At 37.3% G+C, this 16,761-nt stretch overlaps 1 non-coding gene across 1 annotated transcript; it reads left to right on the top strand.

Moving 5' to 3' along the window:
* The first annotated feature begins 15,931 nt into the window (after positions 1-15,931).
* TRNAK-UUU (transfer RNA lysine (anticodon UUU)) lies at positions 15,932-16,004 on the top strand. Its single transcript has one exon. It is a non-coding gene; the product is annotated as a tRNA-Lys (tRNA).
* Positions 16,005-16,761: the final 757 nt, after the last annotated feature.

Genomic DNA, 16,761 nt, shown 5'->3' with positions numbered 1-16,761 from the left:
AAAGGTGAATGAGGAGGCTGAAAAGCTTGAGGATTTGAAAAACAAGTTTGGAGGTATGTGTGGATACTTATTGGAAAAAGGGTTGAAGCCTGAGGTAGTTGAAAATCTATCAAAAGAATCAGTGTTGGGTCAATACAACAAACTCAAAAGAAAAGAGAAATTGAAGAGATTACAATATGAACCCTCCACTAAGCAATCTGAAAGACCTGATGAACCTCCTGAAAAGAAGAGAAGAATCAGAACATTAAGGGAAAAATTGAAAGAACAATCTGAGAAGAAAGGAGAAGATATCCCAATCATAGAGGAAGTGAAACCTGAACCTGCTGATGAACCTACTATTCCATGGGAAAACGAAGAAATGATCGAGATACTAAGGGGTATAATGGTGAATCAAAAGGGAATGGATGTGGATACGTTAATTGCTTTGAATAGAGATGATTTGAAAGAACTGTTTTATTTGCAAAAGGCTGAGTGAGAGAAAGTATTGTTGGAGGGTGAGAACCCCAGAAGTTTTGTGGATGGAAGATTTGTCCCTGTAGGTCTTACTGAAAATCCAAAGATTTTGAATATGATTATAAGGCTTGTCAAGGACAAAGGTGAAATCTTTGGATATCTCATCAACTATCCTGAAGAAATGATTGAGTCGATGTATCTGAAAGCTTTTCGTATCACAAGGCCCAGCAAACCGATGAAATCTATACCAACCAGCCAATCTGCATCAAGGCAACAACCGACAACACACAGAGGTGAATCAAGTGGAGCTGGATTACAAAGAACAACAAGACCACAATCACTTGTGGATCTTCCACGAACACTCTATTTTGATTCAGTCTCTCAGTCTCTGAAAGTGATAATGGAAAGCAAAAAATTGAGAGACATTATTATGAAAAATGATTTTGGAGAATATACTCAAGAACAGTTGAAGAAAATGGCCACATTGGATCTTTATGATTATCATGACACAAGCAAGATGGTAGGAAGACAGCGGAATGAACTCTCCAAGTTTTTGAGGAATGAAGCTGACAAGAGATTCCCATTTTTAAAGGAGAAGAAGAGCTGGAGGCTGACAAAGCAGGAGAAAACTAGAAAAGCTGCCAAATTGAAAAAGATAGCAAGTGCAAAATTGAACTACCAACTGAAAGTCAAAGATAAGACTCCTTTGTCAAACATGAACACATGCATAAGTCTAGAAATAAGAATGACACGACCTAACTATACTGTGCAGAAAAATTGCATTATTCAGAGATTGAATACAAAGAAACAACAGGCCATTATATTCTTTGCAAATCAGAAGGAATTATCTTGGGCATAATTAGAAGAGATGAAGACCTGACCTACCTGCACAGTGAAGATCTAATAGATATAAGTGATTTGGACATTCCAGAAAGTCATATTCACTACCAAATCCTTTCTATCTTCAGGCAAAGGGCAGGAACGGTGATAGTGAATCAAAAACAAGCCTATTACAATGCAAAAAGAAGATAAAGATCTTTAGAATAGGATTTGTTTTGTAATGTCCACAGACAGCTTTTGATTATGTAATTATTTGATTTTGTAATGAATATGTATTTTGATTTTGATTTGAATATGTATTTTGACTAAGTGTTTGTAACCTTAGGGATGTTTTGGGGCAGCTGAGGTGTTCCAATCTAGGGGGAGATTGTTGAGTCAAAGATTTGACCTAAAAATGATCATAAGGAAGATTGGAATCTTCTCAACCTCCTTAGTATTCGCTAAGTATGGAACCGGGCACACCTGAGACATCCGAGCAGGGTTTTACTTAGCCGGGCACGATTTTTGCCTATCGGGCAGGGTTACCTTCTTGAAGTCATCTTTAGTGATAACCCGAGTAGGGTTCACTACATCTAGCAGAGTTGTTCTTACCGAGCAAGGTTTGATTAATAATGTGGAATCTGGGCAAGCTTGTTGAAAGTTATCAAAGTACTTACTTTCCAAGCAAGGTTCAACTCAGATGAAGCTACAGTATACCAAGCACACTATGGTTGCTTAATAAGTTATCTATCAAATGAGTTGAAGGGATTCTTGAAGAACATTATGGTAGTAGGATTTTGTCGGGCAAAGTCTGATAAAGTTAAGAAGATTGAAGTCTACTCGGTGAGTAGTTTCCTTGGTGAAATACTCTTTAAGTGAAGTCTACCCGGAGAACTGTACCCGAGCACACTTCAAGGTTACCAAGTCTAAAGGAAGGTAGAGCACAAAGTCAACTCAGAAAAGTTTACTGCTACAAGGCCTACATGGAAGAATTTTTTTACACTTAGTATAGTTTTGAATATGTAATTTGAATATGTATTAATCATTAGGGTTTCAAGAAGGAATGACAGCTGTCAGGAGGTGGCAGGCCTATAAAAGGAATAATTTAGGGCACGCCTCCAGACGGTAACAAGACAGAATACGGATTAGCCTTTACACGTTCAGATAAGATCGAATATTCCTTTCTGAGTGTGATGGCTGTCCTAGGCCTTCATTGATTATTTTCTTTATATAAATGTCTTTTGAGTTATTGTTCGTGTCTGTTACCATTAACCTATTAAGAAACAAAACTTGTTTGTTTCTGATTCCGCCGTTAACAAACAAGAATCTTTCCTTATTTAGCAAACCGTCATTAAACTTCTTATCGACACAATATGTGTGGGTTATGACATTGTTATTGATTATGGAGTGATTATTCGGGACCGACACTCTTGCATTTCCCATTGGGACCAGTGCCCTTTCTCTGTTTCCTTCCTTAGCTGGGTTAGTGCACTCACGAGCAAAATGACCTGGCTCGTGACAATTGTAGCACCTTAGAGTGTCTTTGTTAAATCCAACCTTCTGATTAGCCGGCACATTCCAGTTGTTTCTGCCCGTTCTCTTTGTAAATTTCTTCCGTGCGAAACACTGCCATGGCGATTTGCCAAGAGATATCCATTTCCTCCACATCATCATGATGGATTTGATCCATCTCAACAGCTACAACTCGTTGAACCAGATCTCCAGCAAGAAAGGCGTTGTACCAATTCATGAACCCTGCCATTAATGCAATGTTTTCTTGAGTTTCCTTTGAGATAGATGGAATCTGATTGGGAGACAGACTGGAGGATGGAGCAGATGGCTGGGGCTTAGCAGCAGAAGCAGATTGTTGAACATGTTGAGGAAAGAACACGGGAGTTGGTTGTGGCGGTGCCTGAGAGAATTGACCATGAGCAGACTAAAACATAGAAAAGTTATTCTGAGACTGATGCGACGGAGTGTACTACCCCTGAGAAGATTTAAACATTGAAAAATTGTCTTGCGAGATGAGAGCATTGTTAGAGGCAACACTGTAGCCGGCTGCATTGTAGGAGTTTGCATGATTTATGGCACACTGCTTGCCATCCATGTCACAAGCTGTGATGATTGCCATGACCTCTGACAAAGTTAACTTGTTGAGATCCTTCATATTCTTAATCACAGCAACATTCATATCTCAGCTCTTTGGCAGGGAATTGACCAGTTTGTTATTTGTCTCAACAACAATCAAGTTCATGTTTGCAGGTCTCATCTCAGTCACAAAAGATATAAATTTCTGCAGTGTGTTTCCAAAGACTCTCCCAGAACATGATTGAACATACTGAACTTCTGTCGTAAGAGATCTTGTCAGCTTCTTCTCATGTCCTCATTACCCTTATACACCTCAATAAGGGCTTCCCACAATGCCTTTGCAGACTGTAATTCTCTAAATCCCAAGGCAATTTCGGGTGAAAGTGTCGTGGTCAAAGTAGCAAGAGCCTTGTCTTCTTCAATCTTTTCAAAGTCTGCCTCGTCATACAATTCAATAGGCTTCACAGCCACTTCTTCAAAATTTTCACGTTGATAAGTGATAACTTGAGGACCTCGAACAATGCTCCTCCAAATCTTTGCATATTTCATCTTCACATACTTTTCAAATCTAAACTTCCACTCGGCAAACCCCTCATGAGACAGTAAACGGGGTACACGAGTAACGGTTCCCATGATGGAGTCCAGTTCTTGATGCAGTGCAACATTTGATGAAATATTAGTTACTTGGTCCATCTTGGATAAATAGTTAATGATTTGGTCCAGTATATAAGTCAAAATAATATTTCAGTTTTCCTAAATCCCAATAAGAACAATCCCAGATGTACAGTCACAGCCGAGAACAAACAACTTTATCTGAGAACCTAGAACGTCAACCGAGAACCTCTAAAATCAACCGAGAACAATCACTACAGTAGCCGAGAACTTGGAAAGTCAACAGAGAACATTCTTAGTTGACCGAGAACTCCCAAAAGTCAACAGAAAACACTTGTAATTGACTGAAAACAATCAAAATCCACTGAGAACACTTGGATTTAGCCCAGAACTAACAGAATTCACCGAGAACGACCAAGCGATGGCCGAAAACGGTGTAAATTGCCCGAGAACTTCCAAGAAACCCAAGGAAGCTTTGACCAGATAACTTTGGTAACAACTTAAATCCTGAAATCTCTGGGATTTGAATTTTAACCAAATTTAAGTCTATCTTCAACCCAAAAGAACCTCTTTCCTTCTTCGACGAATAGATCACCGGAAAATCAAATATTCTGCCCACCAAACCAATCACGATACTTGAATCTGTGATATTACAACCGAGTATAGAACATGGTTAATAGGCTCTGATACCAATTGTAAGTCCTGTGAATGGATCTTTCAATGTGATATCACCTAATCTCGAGATTATGTGGAAACTAACACGAGATGATTCAATATAATGCAAACAAACACAAGGAGAACATGATGAATATGCTTCAAAACACACGTATGTTAAACGTCTAGTGCTTAAGCACAATGGGTTACACAAAACCACCGATATCTCTCTCGTCTCCTCAATGGCGTCTCACACATCTAACCCTATTGTAAACCTAGTTACATGGTTTATATAGAGACTACATACAAGCCCAATACTACCCTAACGGCCACCGAGATGCATGTGATCTCGGTTTATAATATAAGCCAAATAAAAGTAATAACCACATTAATACTAGCCCAACAACTTGTTTACAAACCGATTCGTATTTATCATTCGCGTTAATATTATTCTCGCATCTTTTTTTATAATATATGCGTGAATTATGTACAACATGTTTGATATTTCTGAATGCGGTCTTTAAAAACTTAACGTCACCTAGAAACTCTAGTTTTAAATTTGGAAACCTAGACTCTCCTAATGCTAGACCAATAGACATGCAAGTGTACCTATCGACTGTAGTGATGCCTAATGAAGTCCGGATATCGAATCCAAAGGACACTAGAGACACTTAAACTAGACTCTGACTAAAATCTTAATGATTTAAGTTATTGGTTTAAAAGATTTATTAACTTGCTTATGAAAATATTTTATACTATATAATTACCTAAACTAAGCATACTAACTTACCAACTTAAACGAGCTGACAAAATTTTGATGATTTCAAGAATGGGAGAAACGCTACCTAGGTTTAGAATTTTAGTTGTGAATCTTGGATTACTCTAGGCTAAGAAAACTATGACGGAATCGGGATCTTAGAATACAACACCCTTAAGCAACCTAGTTGATCCTTAATCATTCTTCGGGTGAGACTTAAAAAGAAACCCTAAGGGGCGTGTAAACCTATCGGTTAGTCGGACTACAATTTTAAAGTACCCTAAAAGATAGATTGCTTGGCAATCTCACTATCTCAATACCCCTAAAGTGAAAGGGGTAACCTAAGAACAACTGATAAGACACAGAGTTATAGTAAAACTAGGGAAATCTAGAAAAACCTCATGTCAGAGTGTTTAAATCCAAATAACTAACCACACAGATAACCCCCCGACTATCTATCACCTCTTAGCTATCTAGATAGGTAGAATATAAAACTCTAGCAAATCACCAAACAATGTTCCTATGGATTACTACGTCTGGAAAACCCATAAAATAATCACAAACACATAGTAAGCGACCTAAACATGTGTAACATTCCCAAAATTTCGATCCAAATTTGACAACTTATTAAAGTTGAAGGGTTAAAATTATTCCCATAAAATAAGAAATGGAAAATTTTTAATAAGGAAATAAAGATATTCCAAAAAGAAGTCCATCCCATATTAAGAAAATGGGAAGACGAATCCATCCCACTTGGAAAGATGGAAGAAAGTGGAAGCATTCTATATAGGTATAAATCAGGAAGATAAAACTCATCCCACATGGAAAATAAGAAATTTGAAAGCTCTTAATAAAGATAAATGTAACTACCTGTTACTTCAGATCTCAGATCTGATAGATTATAATAACGATTACGGATCTAGTTCATGATGCTCTTATACGATTATGTTTTAGTGTTATATATATTAGTATAAATTGTATATATGTGTTTGTATAATATTAAGATGAAGCTTGAGAGAACAAATTGGCAGAGGTTCGTTAATCTTAACTCAAAACTTAAATTATCAATGGAATGAAACCACTATATATAGAAGACGGGTATAGTTCGTTACACATTCCGTAACGAACTAGCCACCCACTTCTTTACATACAATAATCATAATAAACTTAACGAATCACCCCTGATTCGTTCAACATCCTTAACAAATCAGGAGGGAACATAACTTAAACCTAGTTCGTTAAACATCCTTAACGAACTAGATGATATCTTAACGAACTACATTAATTGTCTTTAATAATTATTACATAAATAAAATGATAAATACATTAACGATAAATACAAAGACTCGAGACGCAAAACCGTGTACTAACAGACACCCCCCTCATCTCGAGCTCTTTGTCTTTAAACTTATTTGAAGCGCTTTGTTTGCCAATCTCTACAAATGTGAATTCCATGCTCATGACACACCCGAACAACGCGTTGAAACTGCATTGCACGGTCATAGTCTTCACTGCGCTCGATCAATATCTTATTCTTGAAAAGCACGTCGTTTTCGGTCTCTGTCAAGTTCACGAGCCACATCAGATCGATGATCTTTATCAGCTCAGTCGTTAACCCTTTAATACTTTATCCAAATGATTCTCAGCTGCTTTGAAAGTTTCTTCAGTAAATATCGGAGCACCCTGATCAACATTGGTATGTTGAAATAGATCAGGGTATTCCTCAGCTATCACATCTTCAACCTCAACCTCCTCATCTTCATAAATAAAAGCCGTATTCATCTGAACAGTCAGATCATTTAAGATCTCTTCATCGTTCTCAACTTCCACATCAGGCTCAGCTTCTAACACACTCAAGTCATCATCATTTAATCCAAGTAGTAAAAAAATCTGCTCTCGTGTTAGAGACCTCTCGACGAACCGTCCCTCCTCAATCTCATCCTTATTCACCACACTTCTAACCGCCCCCGATCCGTCAACAAAGATGATGGTGTTAGCTTCAATCATCTCAATGGGTTTGGCAGCTGTATGTTCATGATAGGCAATAATCTGCTTGCCAGAATCATCAGAAACACTTGTACCTGCAGCAGAGGATGAACCGTGAGTTTGTTTAGGCTCACTACCTCCTGCACCCGAAGCATCTGGATCTTCGTCATCGTTCTTGAGCCTCTTAAGTGAATCATCCTTGCATGTTAACTGCATGATGAGATCCTCTTGCTCTTTGATCTTCACCCCCTGAGTAAGCGGCACCACCGGTCTTTGAGAATTGAATGACCTTGGAGGTTGAACTCCAAAAGAAATTCCAGCCCCAGCTAATACTCGTTGCTTAGACGATCCTTCAACCGCTAACTCTTCCCCTTTTCTCTTGCGTTGAGCAGAAATTGAATCAGCTAAAGCCGCCTCAACTGCAGCTTGTTGTTCAATAATAGCATCATCCCCATCATCACCATTACCGCCATCACCATCATCATCACCATCATTCCCACCTAGTCCTTCCTCACGCTCAGAATCTGAATCATCATGGATCCAGCGATCATTATCAAGACATACATAATCTGGATTCACTGGATGACCAATTAGACGTTTGGTCAGAGGAGGATCTATCCTGTAAACCTTCATTCATCGAACAGTATCAGCAGTCATATGCTCAAGCGGCATCACATCGTTCACAATGGCTTGATCTATAATCAGATTAGGAATCAAATATTCAATAATTAACTGGAGAAACCGAGGATACATAAGAAACTTCTTTCTTTGAACCGTTTGAAGACATTGTTCTTTCAGATGATAAAATATCATTTCCGAGAAGTTGAAGTTCTTGTTCAAGATCAAAGCGACAAACGCCGATTGTAGTATAACTCGGCATTCATAGAAACCACCCTTTCGACCTCCCAAGAAATGGATTAGTAAATGTAATAAATATTTGTACGTTGGGCATAATCCATTCTTGTTGTACATGTAAGCTTCAATGTCACCACTGTAGAATACTCGACGAAACAAACCCTTGATCACCTTTTTATCAAACTCACATGGATGATCAATGTTATCTCCAAACCGAAGCACTCGTCGGATTACATCAATATCAACAGTGATAGGCGTTTGGTTGATTGTGGCTTCAATATGGTTCTCAACCGAAGCACTGACGAACGATATTGAATCGAACGTCAAGGTTATCAGTGATGGAATAGTGAATACGCGAGCGTCGTAAGAATTCTAATAACACCCCAAATATGTTCTCGTCAGCAAAGTTTGTACCAATGAAGGCACATATATTATGCTTCTTATCATACGGCAGTAACGGCAAATCTTGTTTTTGTTGCTGTTGTTGTTGATTAGCTACCGGGGGATCTTGTTCCATGTTATTGGCCATAGTTCTAAATAAAAAATGTTGAGAATTAGTGATAATCAATATATATAAAGAAATTTGTAAATCTTAAATAATTTTAAAAAACATTTAATTAAAATGTCATTCGTTAAGCAGACTGATTCGTTAATATTGAATAATGAATTGTTATAATGAATCATCTGCTTCGCTATCAAGTAAATAAATAACGAATAAGGACTAACGAATTACTATAAAAGGTTAACGAACTAGCATATAGTTCGTTACAAATAACGAATACAAATCAGATTCGTTATCAAGATTGATTCGCTGTCCGGATTCGTTTAAATTGCATAACGAATTGGACACGAATTAGTTCCAATTCGTTAAGCATAACGAATGGCCAAATAAGCTTAATATGTGACTCAATTGGTCAAGGTCAAAATTACCAAGAACCCGAAAAGTCAAACAAGTAATCGGAAATTTGATACAAACATAAGCAGCAACATGAAGCCAAATCAATGATCACAATGGATCTCGGAAACACATTACGATTATAATGGTATCAATATCGTGGTTCAAAACATGTGATAAAGCAAGTAGATTAAGGTTTATACAATCCTCAAAAACCCGGTAACAAAATTCCATAATTAACCTATCAAACCAGTATCAAATTTGACGAAAATCACGAATGTATGATCGTCTATACCTTAGGATCACAAATATGTAAACAAAACACTAAAATTCAAAGGTCTAAAATTCTTGAAAATTTTAGCAGAGTAACAGTACAATGGGAAGATGAAGACAGTGAATAGTGAATACGAATCGATTCAAGCGTCCCTATAAAGACTGACACGGTACGAATCCTAATGTAACGAATCATCTGATTCGTTATAATTTTGAAATAACGAAATAGGTGATTCGTTATCTTATTTTAACAGATGGCATAACGAATTAAACTTGATTCGTTAACTTAATATATTAACGAATCATCCTTAATTCGTGTCTAGTTCGTTAACAATGTATAACGAATTAAATAAAATTAATTGCATAGTGGCGGAAGTTAATTAGAGTAACGAATTAGAATTTAATTCGTTAAAAAATGACCTAATTCGTTATTCATAATTTAACGAATTACCTTTATATGATTTTAAAAATAAATTAATGAATTAAATCAATCAATTTAATAAAAATAAATATGTAAATCAATTTAACTTAAATAAATCACCAAGAACCCATATCTCGATGATTAAATACGTTAAAGTGTTTCACGTTTTGAAACACATAACTTAAATGAATTTAAATAATATGTAAGAAGAAAGGAAAATCTTTTAGTATTTTGAGTGTTTACGTAAAATATTTACAAAAGAAATATCCGAAAACGAAAAATATAGAATAGAAAATAGTTTTGAGTTTTTGTATGGTTTTTCAAAAGCAGTACATATTTTTGAATTTTTGTTGAGTTTGAGCAGAGAATCATATTGACTGAATTTCCCTTCCATCTCAGTTTTATATTTCACCGATATTATGACTAGCGTTAAGTCGGTCATTGATATTGTTGTCCACTTAAATCTTATAACAAACTTTCGAGCATTTCTGTGATATGATTAATGGTTCAATTAGCGCACAGAATATTAGAAACTATCAGCCTCTAATCTCGGTTCAAGCTTAATTTGATTTTTGCCAAATCACCCCAACTTGACACACCATTATAGTGTTGATCAATATTTTGAATATTTTAGAACTTTTGAGCAATGCATCAAGTTTCCTTTACTGTGAGTGAGTATGCACGAGTCCATCTGTCGGCTTACATACAATGTATCCCTTGGGGTCTGTTTCTTATCAGTATTAAGACGCGCGCAAGGGAGGAACACATGTATGACTAACAGCGGATTTTGATCAAGTCAGTAATTTAGATTGTACGGAGTACAGCAGTGATCAAGTTTACTTACTTTGGTTTTGCACTAAAAGAGAGTAAAATATTCATGCTTATGAATACCCAGATGATTAAGCCGCATAAAGATTCACAGTGTCTAGAATCCTAACGCTTGTTATTTGCTTTATTATATTTTTGAGTGATCAACAACTATAAGGCTTGAGTATGACAGGTTATTACATTTCTGCCATCCTTATCAAGATTTTTGCTAGAGACTAACACCTCTTTCAATTTGGCTTTTCTTTATGTTTATATCAAATATTTTACTCTAACAGTTTTTTTAAAACCTATCAATGCACCAATGATTAAGCGCTCAGTCTTTGAAGCTTATTTCTTGCTGGATTTGGGGTCAAACAATCAATGTATTATCATTTTCTCTTTTTGCTTCAAAATCTCAAGATTTTGAGGAGCATAAAACAAAAATAAATTTTAATCGCCCCAGTTACTTTCAGTCTATAGATTAATGGCTATCCTATCATTCTATAAGTAGATAACAGGACCAAAACATGCAAGCATGTTCCGCAAACTTAAATAACCGACATAGTTTTCGGCGAGAAAATAAATTTGAAAAGCATAACGAACGCCCCAAATACTCTCCATTGTCAGGTAAATGGCTATTCCGAATATTTACAAGAAATTATCATGACCAAACATATACAAGTATATGTCCTTCAAATAGGAGTAATTGACATATTTTTCAGCGAACGTAAGCAAAAAATCTTTTTGGTTTTTCTCTTTACATACATAAAACACAATCTTTTGGTTTTTTTTCGGATTTTTCTATACAAACGAGAAATTCAGAATCTTTTTGATTTTTCAAAAACTTTTAAGATGTTTTTGAATTTTCAGATTTTTCTGTACAAACTAAAAATACTAAAAACATGAAAACACACTATTTTTTATTTTTAACTTTTTCAATGTTTTTGGGTTTTATCTATACGAACGAAAAGCACAATCTTTTTGTATTTTCTATTTCACCCCCTAAAAGCCAAAACCAAGATAAAATTTAAAGTGAAAAGAAACTGAAAAGAAAGATAGTTATCCTAGTTTCAGGATATCAGCAAGGGTCTTTAAGCCATTTAAACCAAGCAAAAATTGAAACGCGTTTTGTCAAAAGCTTTGGTGAATAAATCAGCTTTTTGAAAATTGGTATGTACTTTCTCAAGGTCAATTAATTTCTTTTCAATAAAATCCTGTTGAGTCATAGATTTGACCAAAGTGAGATATATGGAAGATTGGAATCTTCTCAACCTCCTCAGAATTTGCTAAGTATGGATCCGGGCACACCTTAGACCTCCGAGCAAGCTTTCTACTTAGCCGGGTACGATATTTTGTCTATCGGGCAAGGTTATCTTCAAGAAGTCTTCTTTAGTGGATATCCGAGCAGGGTTTGCAAATTAGTTCATTGCCGGGCAAGGTTCACTAGTTTATGTAGATGCGGGCAAGGTTCACTTTATCAAGCAAGTATGTTCTTCAAATCCAAGTAAAGTTCACTCCCGAGTAAGCTTTTGGCTAGCCAAGCTCATGAAACCAAGTTATTGGAAGACCGGGCAAGGTATTCATTAATAATAGTGGTCCAAGCAAGCTTGATAATTTAATGGAATATCTTTAAGTAATATTGGGCAAGGTTCAACTCAAGCAAGGAACAGTGCTACTGAGCACACTTTGCTAATAAGTTAATTTCTAGCAAAGAGTTGAATGGACCATTGAAGAACAAGGTTGCTCGTAAGGATTTGTCGGGCAAAGTCTGGCAAAGTCAAGAAGATTGAAGTCAATACTCTTCAAGTAAAGTCTACCCGGAAACTGATCTCGTGCACACTTCTATGTTACCAAGTCCTGAAGGATGGCAGAGTACACAGCCTACTCGGATAATGAATATTGTTGCAAAGCCTACCCGGAAGACTTGTTTTACACTTAGAATATTTCAGATTATGTAATTTGAATATGTATTTACGTTTGGGGTTTATAGAAGGAATGACAGCTGTAAAGGAGGTGTCAGGCCTATAAAAGGAATAATTTAGGGCACGCCTCCTAAGGCAGATAGACTCATTAATTCAGAGAGAATATTATTGAGTGTGACGGCTGTCTTAGAATAATACGGATAAAACTTTCCCTCTAAAAACCATAAATCGATTACCCTTTGTATGATGAATGTTATATAAATGGAAATCTTTTGAGTGAATCCTGAGTGTGTTTGTTACCTTTGATTATTAATTGCAACGACCCTGTTTTTTATTGATTCCGCCTTTAACAAATGGTAATATTTCTAAATATAGAAACCCGTCATTAACTCCCTTGTCGACACATCTATTTGTGTGAGTTATGACATGATTTGAGTAAGATCCAGCTGAAATCGGGGACCTGACAAGTGACATCAGAGCTTCTTGCTGCTATTTTGGAAAGATTGTTGCTGATTGAAGATTTGAAGAAAAATGACGTAAGCATACCACTGTTCCATTGAAAAGTGACGTCAGCAGCTCTGTTCTTCATTTTTCTTCCAGATCTACATTCATTTGGTGTTTTCTCTTCCTTATTATGTTTAAAGCTTTAATTTTTTTATATGGATCTTGTTCTAATCGCATCAGACACATCAGATCTGAACAACCAGTTTTCAGATCTGATTATTTTTTAACTCTATTTTTACAAAGAAACTACTTTTGATTTCTCAAAATGTCTGGTTACGAGGAACACGAAGTGTCTACTAACAAGATTCCTAGACTGTATGGACAGGAAAATTTCACAAAATGGAAGGTCTTGTTTGAAGCAGCCGTTTGCTATAATGATGTTGATATGTGGAACTCCATCAAGAATGGTCCACAAGGGATTGATGAGGAAGGTGCAAACATAGCTACAACTGCTGTTGTGAGAGAAAGAATGAGAAAAGTAGATGATAAGGCTTTAGCTATGTTAAAGCTAGGTCTGTCTTGGGAAATACTTACCAAGGTTGCACATCATCCCAATGCCAAAGCAATGTATGATGCAATACTTGAAATGTTTGAGGGAAATGTTGAGCTCAAAAACATCAAGAAGCAGAGATTGAAGTAGCACCTAGAAAGATTTAAGTATAAAGAAGGAGAAAGGTTGAAATCTATTCTTGAAAGGTTCTTAGCAATAGTGAATGATCTCAGAACCACAGACTATGTCATGACTGACTTTGACCTGAATACCAAGCTGCTCAACTCTATTCCAAAGGAATGGTACACTGCCTGCAAATTCATCATTCAGAAGCACAACTTCAATTACTTTGAAATTGGATGATGTAGTGTGCTTCCTTCAAGCTGCAGAGATAGAGATGATATAGAATGAGATGATTAAGGAGGAAAGACCATGCTTCAATGTTTCAAATGCATTGTTTGCACCTATGGGTAATTTGACTACCAAGAATCAACAGCAGATTCCTATTATTGAAGAACCAGTTGAGCATAGTACTGACACTCCAAAATCTTTTATTGGTGGTAGCATAAGTAATCTTGGTAACCAGCAAAGATTCAATGTGCAACTGATTGATGACACTGATTCTGCCTCAATGGCAAGTGGGAGTGTACCTCATACTAGTAGTGGACATGGTCAAGGCAGTGAAACACAGGCCTTGCTTTCAATGTTTACAGAATCATATAATGCATTTGTTGCAAAGAATTTGATTCACACAAGTGTGGTACAAGATGATCTTGAGCAGATAGATGTTGATGATATGGAGGACATGGATTTGAAGTGGCAAGCAGCCATGTTGGCTCTTAGAAGCAAGAGGCTTTACAACAGGACTGGTAGGTCACTCCTATCAGGGCCTAATGAAAGAATTGGTTTTGATAAGTCAAAAGCCATTTGCTATAATTGTCAACAGCCTGGTCATTTTGCAAGAGAGTGTAAAATGCCAAGAAACTTTCAAATGAAAAAATTTCAAAACCAACGAAGAAATCAGCAGCCTCAATATCTACAGAATCAGCAGAGACCCAACAACAACAACTTCAACAACAACTTTAACAACAATCCCAACAACTATAATCCCAACTTCAACAACTTTCAGCCTCAAATGAACAATCATGATCAAGGAGTGCCTCAGAATCAAAGTTTTCAGAGAAGCAACAACCAACACCTTCAAAATGTTCCAAACAACACTGTTCCAGCCAACCAAAATCAGATCAGAAATCATGGAAATGTTGCTGTAACAACACAGCATGAAGGTAACTGTGATTGGAGCAATCATGAAGAAGACATTGCAGATGATATCAACAAAGCAAATGTGGCATTCATGGCCATAATTGAGAAAGAAAATGGATCATCATCTCGAGTACATTTTGCTCCTACTATTGATTTAACTGAAGTTATCAATGATTTGAAAATGAAAGTAGGCAAGCTGGAAAGTGAGTGTTTTAAGAAACAAAGTATCATCAATGCATATGAGGAAAGTGAACTGATAAGTGAAGATAGAATGAAAAGTTTGGAAGAAGACTGTGTAAACAGTTACAGAGCTCAGAAAAGGTTCACAACTGAAATAGATGGGTTGAAGAAAATGATTATAGAAGAGAAGCATCGCCTCTTTCTCGTTCTCGCTCGGGAGCCAAAACGAACACGCCTGCTACCTACTGTACTGGACCTTCGACCAGGCATTCTACCTTTGTCGAAGCGGAACCAATACCACTGCATTGCGCTCGAACAGTTGAGCGGCCGCCGGCCCTTCCGTGCACAGATATAGATTCATTCTTCGTACCTGCCTGGTCCAGCCTCACAACCCTTCGCGGGTTGGTAAAAAGTCAGTCTTGTTTGGTAAGACGGAATTTGACAAAGAAAAGAGAGTGCTCGCCCCGGCCAACAAAGACCGTAATTACCTAGATAACTGCTCCTCCCCTTCTCCGCCATTAAGGCTTTAAGGCGAACCGTTTGGCGGCTGGAAATAAAGACGACCTCACCTTCTCGTAGATGGTGTCAGTGAGAGCCATTTTAGTACCCCCCCCCCCCCCCGTTGACCTTTTTTTGTAGAGAGAATCTTCAATGAGTGGAAACAAGCAACCTTACTAAGCTAAGAAAGGTGCTTGTTGAGTAAGTCCGGCTTTCTTCGAAAGCTTGAGCGCTTCTTTCTCATATCGATCATTCAATATCCTTGACTTTTCAATAAGGGGCACGTTAGCTAGGCCGTTTTCTTGCAGGAGTGCTAGCGTGCCCCCTTACGTTTTCTTTGCTTGCTCTGCAGTACGAGCCTCATACAAAGCCGCGCCCCTTTAATATGATGAAGAGGGGCCCCGCCCTCTTTGATTTTCCGCACCAATCCTTATTTACTACTACATATTTTTTGGGGTGTATAGCTCAGTTGGTAGAGCATTGGGCTTTTAACCTAATGGTCGCAGGTTCAAGTCCTGCTATACCCAAACCTAACTTGCACTATACTATGAGTAAAGATGCGTAGTAGCGCAAAGAGCACTCTTTGGCCTTTAGATTAGAGGCGCTTCGCCGTCTTTGATTGGAAGGAAACAGATATCTAAAGTGTGCAGTGAGGGATCTTTATATTCTAGGTAGCCAGTCTTTACTTCACTCGACCCAAGCAATGCCCAAAGAGTCCCCTGTCTTTCTTGGTCGGACCAAGCTAACTATTTCCGACAAGTCTTTCCTCATTTGCCACAAGAGGCAAGGTGAGGGGCGAATTGAATATATTCGCCACCATTGTCCGAGAAGAGCTGATTAATTTTGCATTGGAAATAATTTTTAACAAGTTTTTGGAATCTTATAAAAATGGTGAGGGAATCGGATTTCTTTTTAAGAGGATAGATCCAAGTATATTTACTGTAATGATCGACAAAAATTATATAATATTTGTAGCCGTTGTCACACCCGGCCCTGAGCGGCGGAAACAGCCGGGCGCGCGCGAGTGGGGATTGATAATTAAGCACGGGCCATTGCAAACATTCAAAGATTTTCATTGCGCATGAAAAGTTTAATACAAATACATTACATTGTTTAAAAATTACATAAAAACATCCAAGTATAAAAACTGTTGAAGATTTCCACGCCATATCCCCTTGCGCGGCGGGAACAACCACGCGCATCGAAGGGATAGAACTAAAATCTTCCAAAAAGCTAGTTTTAGATGTTCAGCGTGAGGTGCTCTAAGTGTGACTCCATGCGCTA

This window comes from Bidens hawaiensis, unplaced genomic scaffold, assembly GCF_021521415.1.
Source record: "Bidens hawaiensis isolate Kalapana, Puna unplaced genomic scaffold, B.hawaiensis_p1.1 tig00004234_1, whole genome shotgun sequence".
Lineage (NCBI taxonomy): Eukaryota > Viridiplantae > Streptophyta > Magnoliopsida > Asterales > Asteraceae > Bidens > Bidens hawaiensis.
Note: the sequence above shows the minus strand (reverse complement) of the source record. Positions and strands in the feature narration are given on the sequence as shown.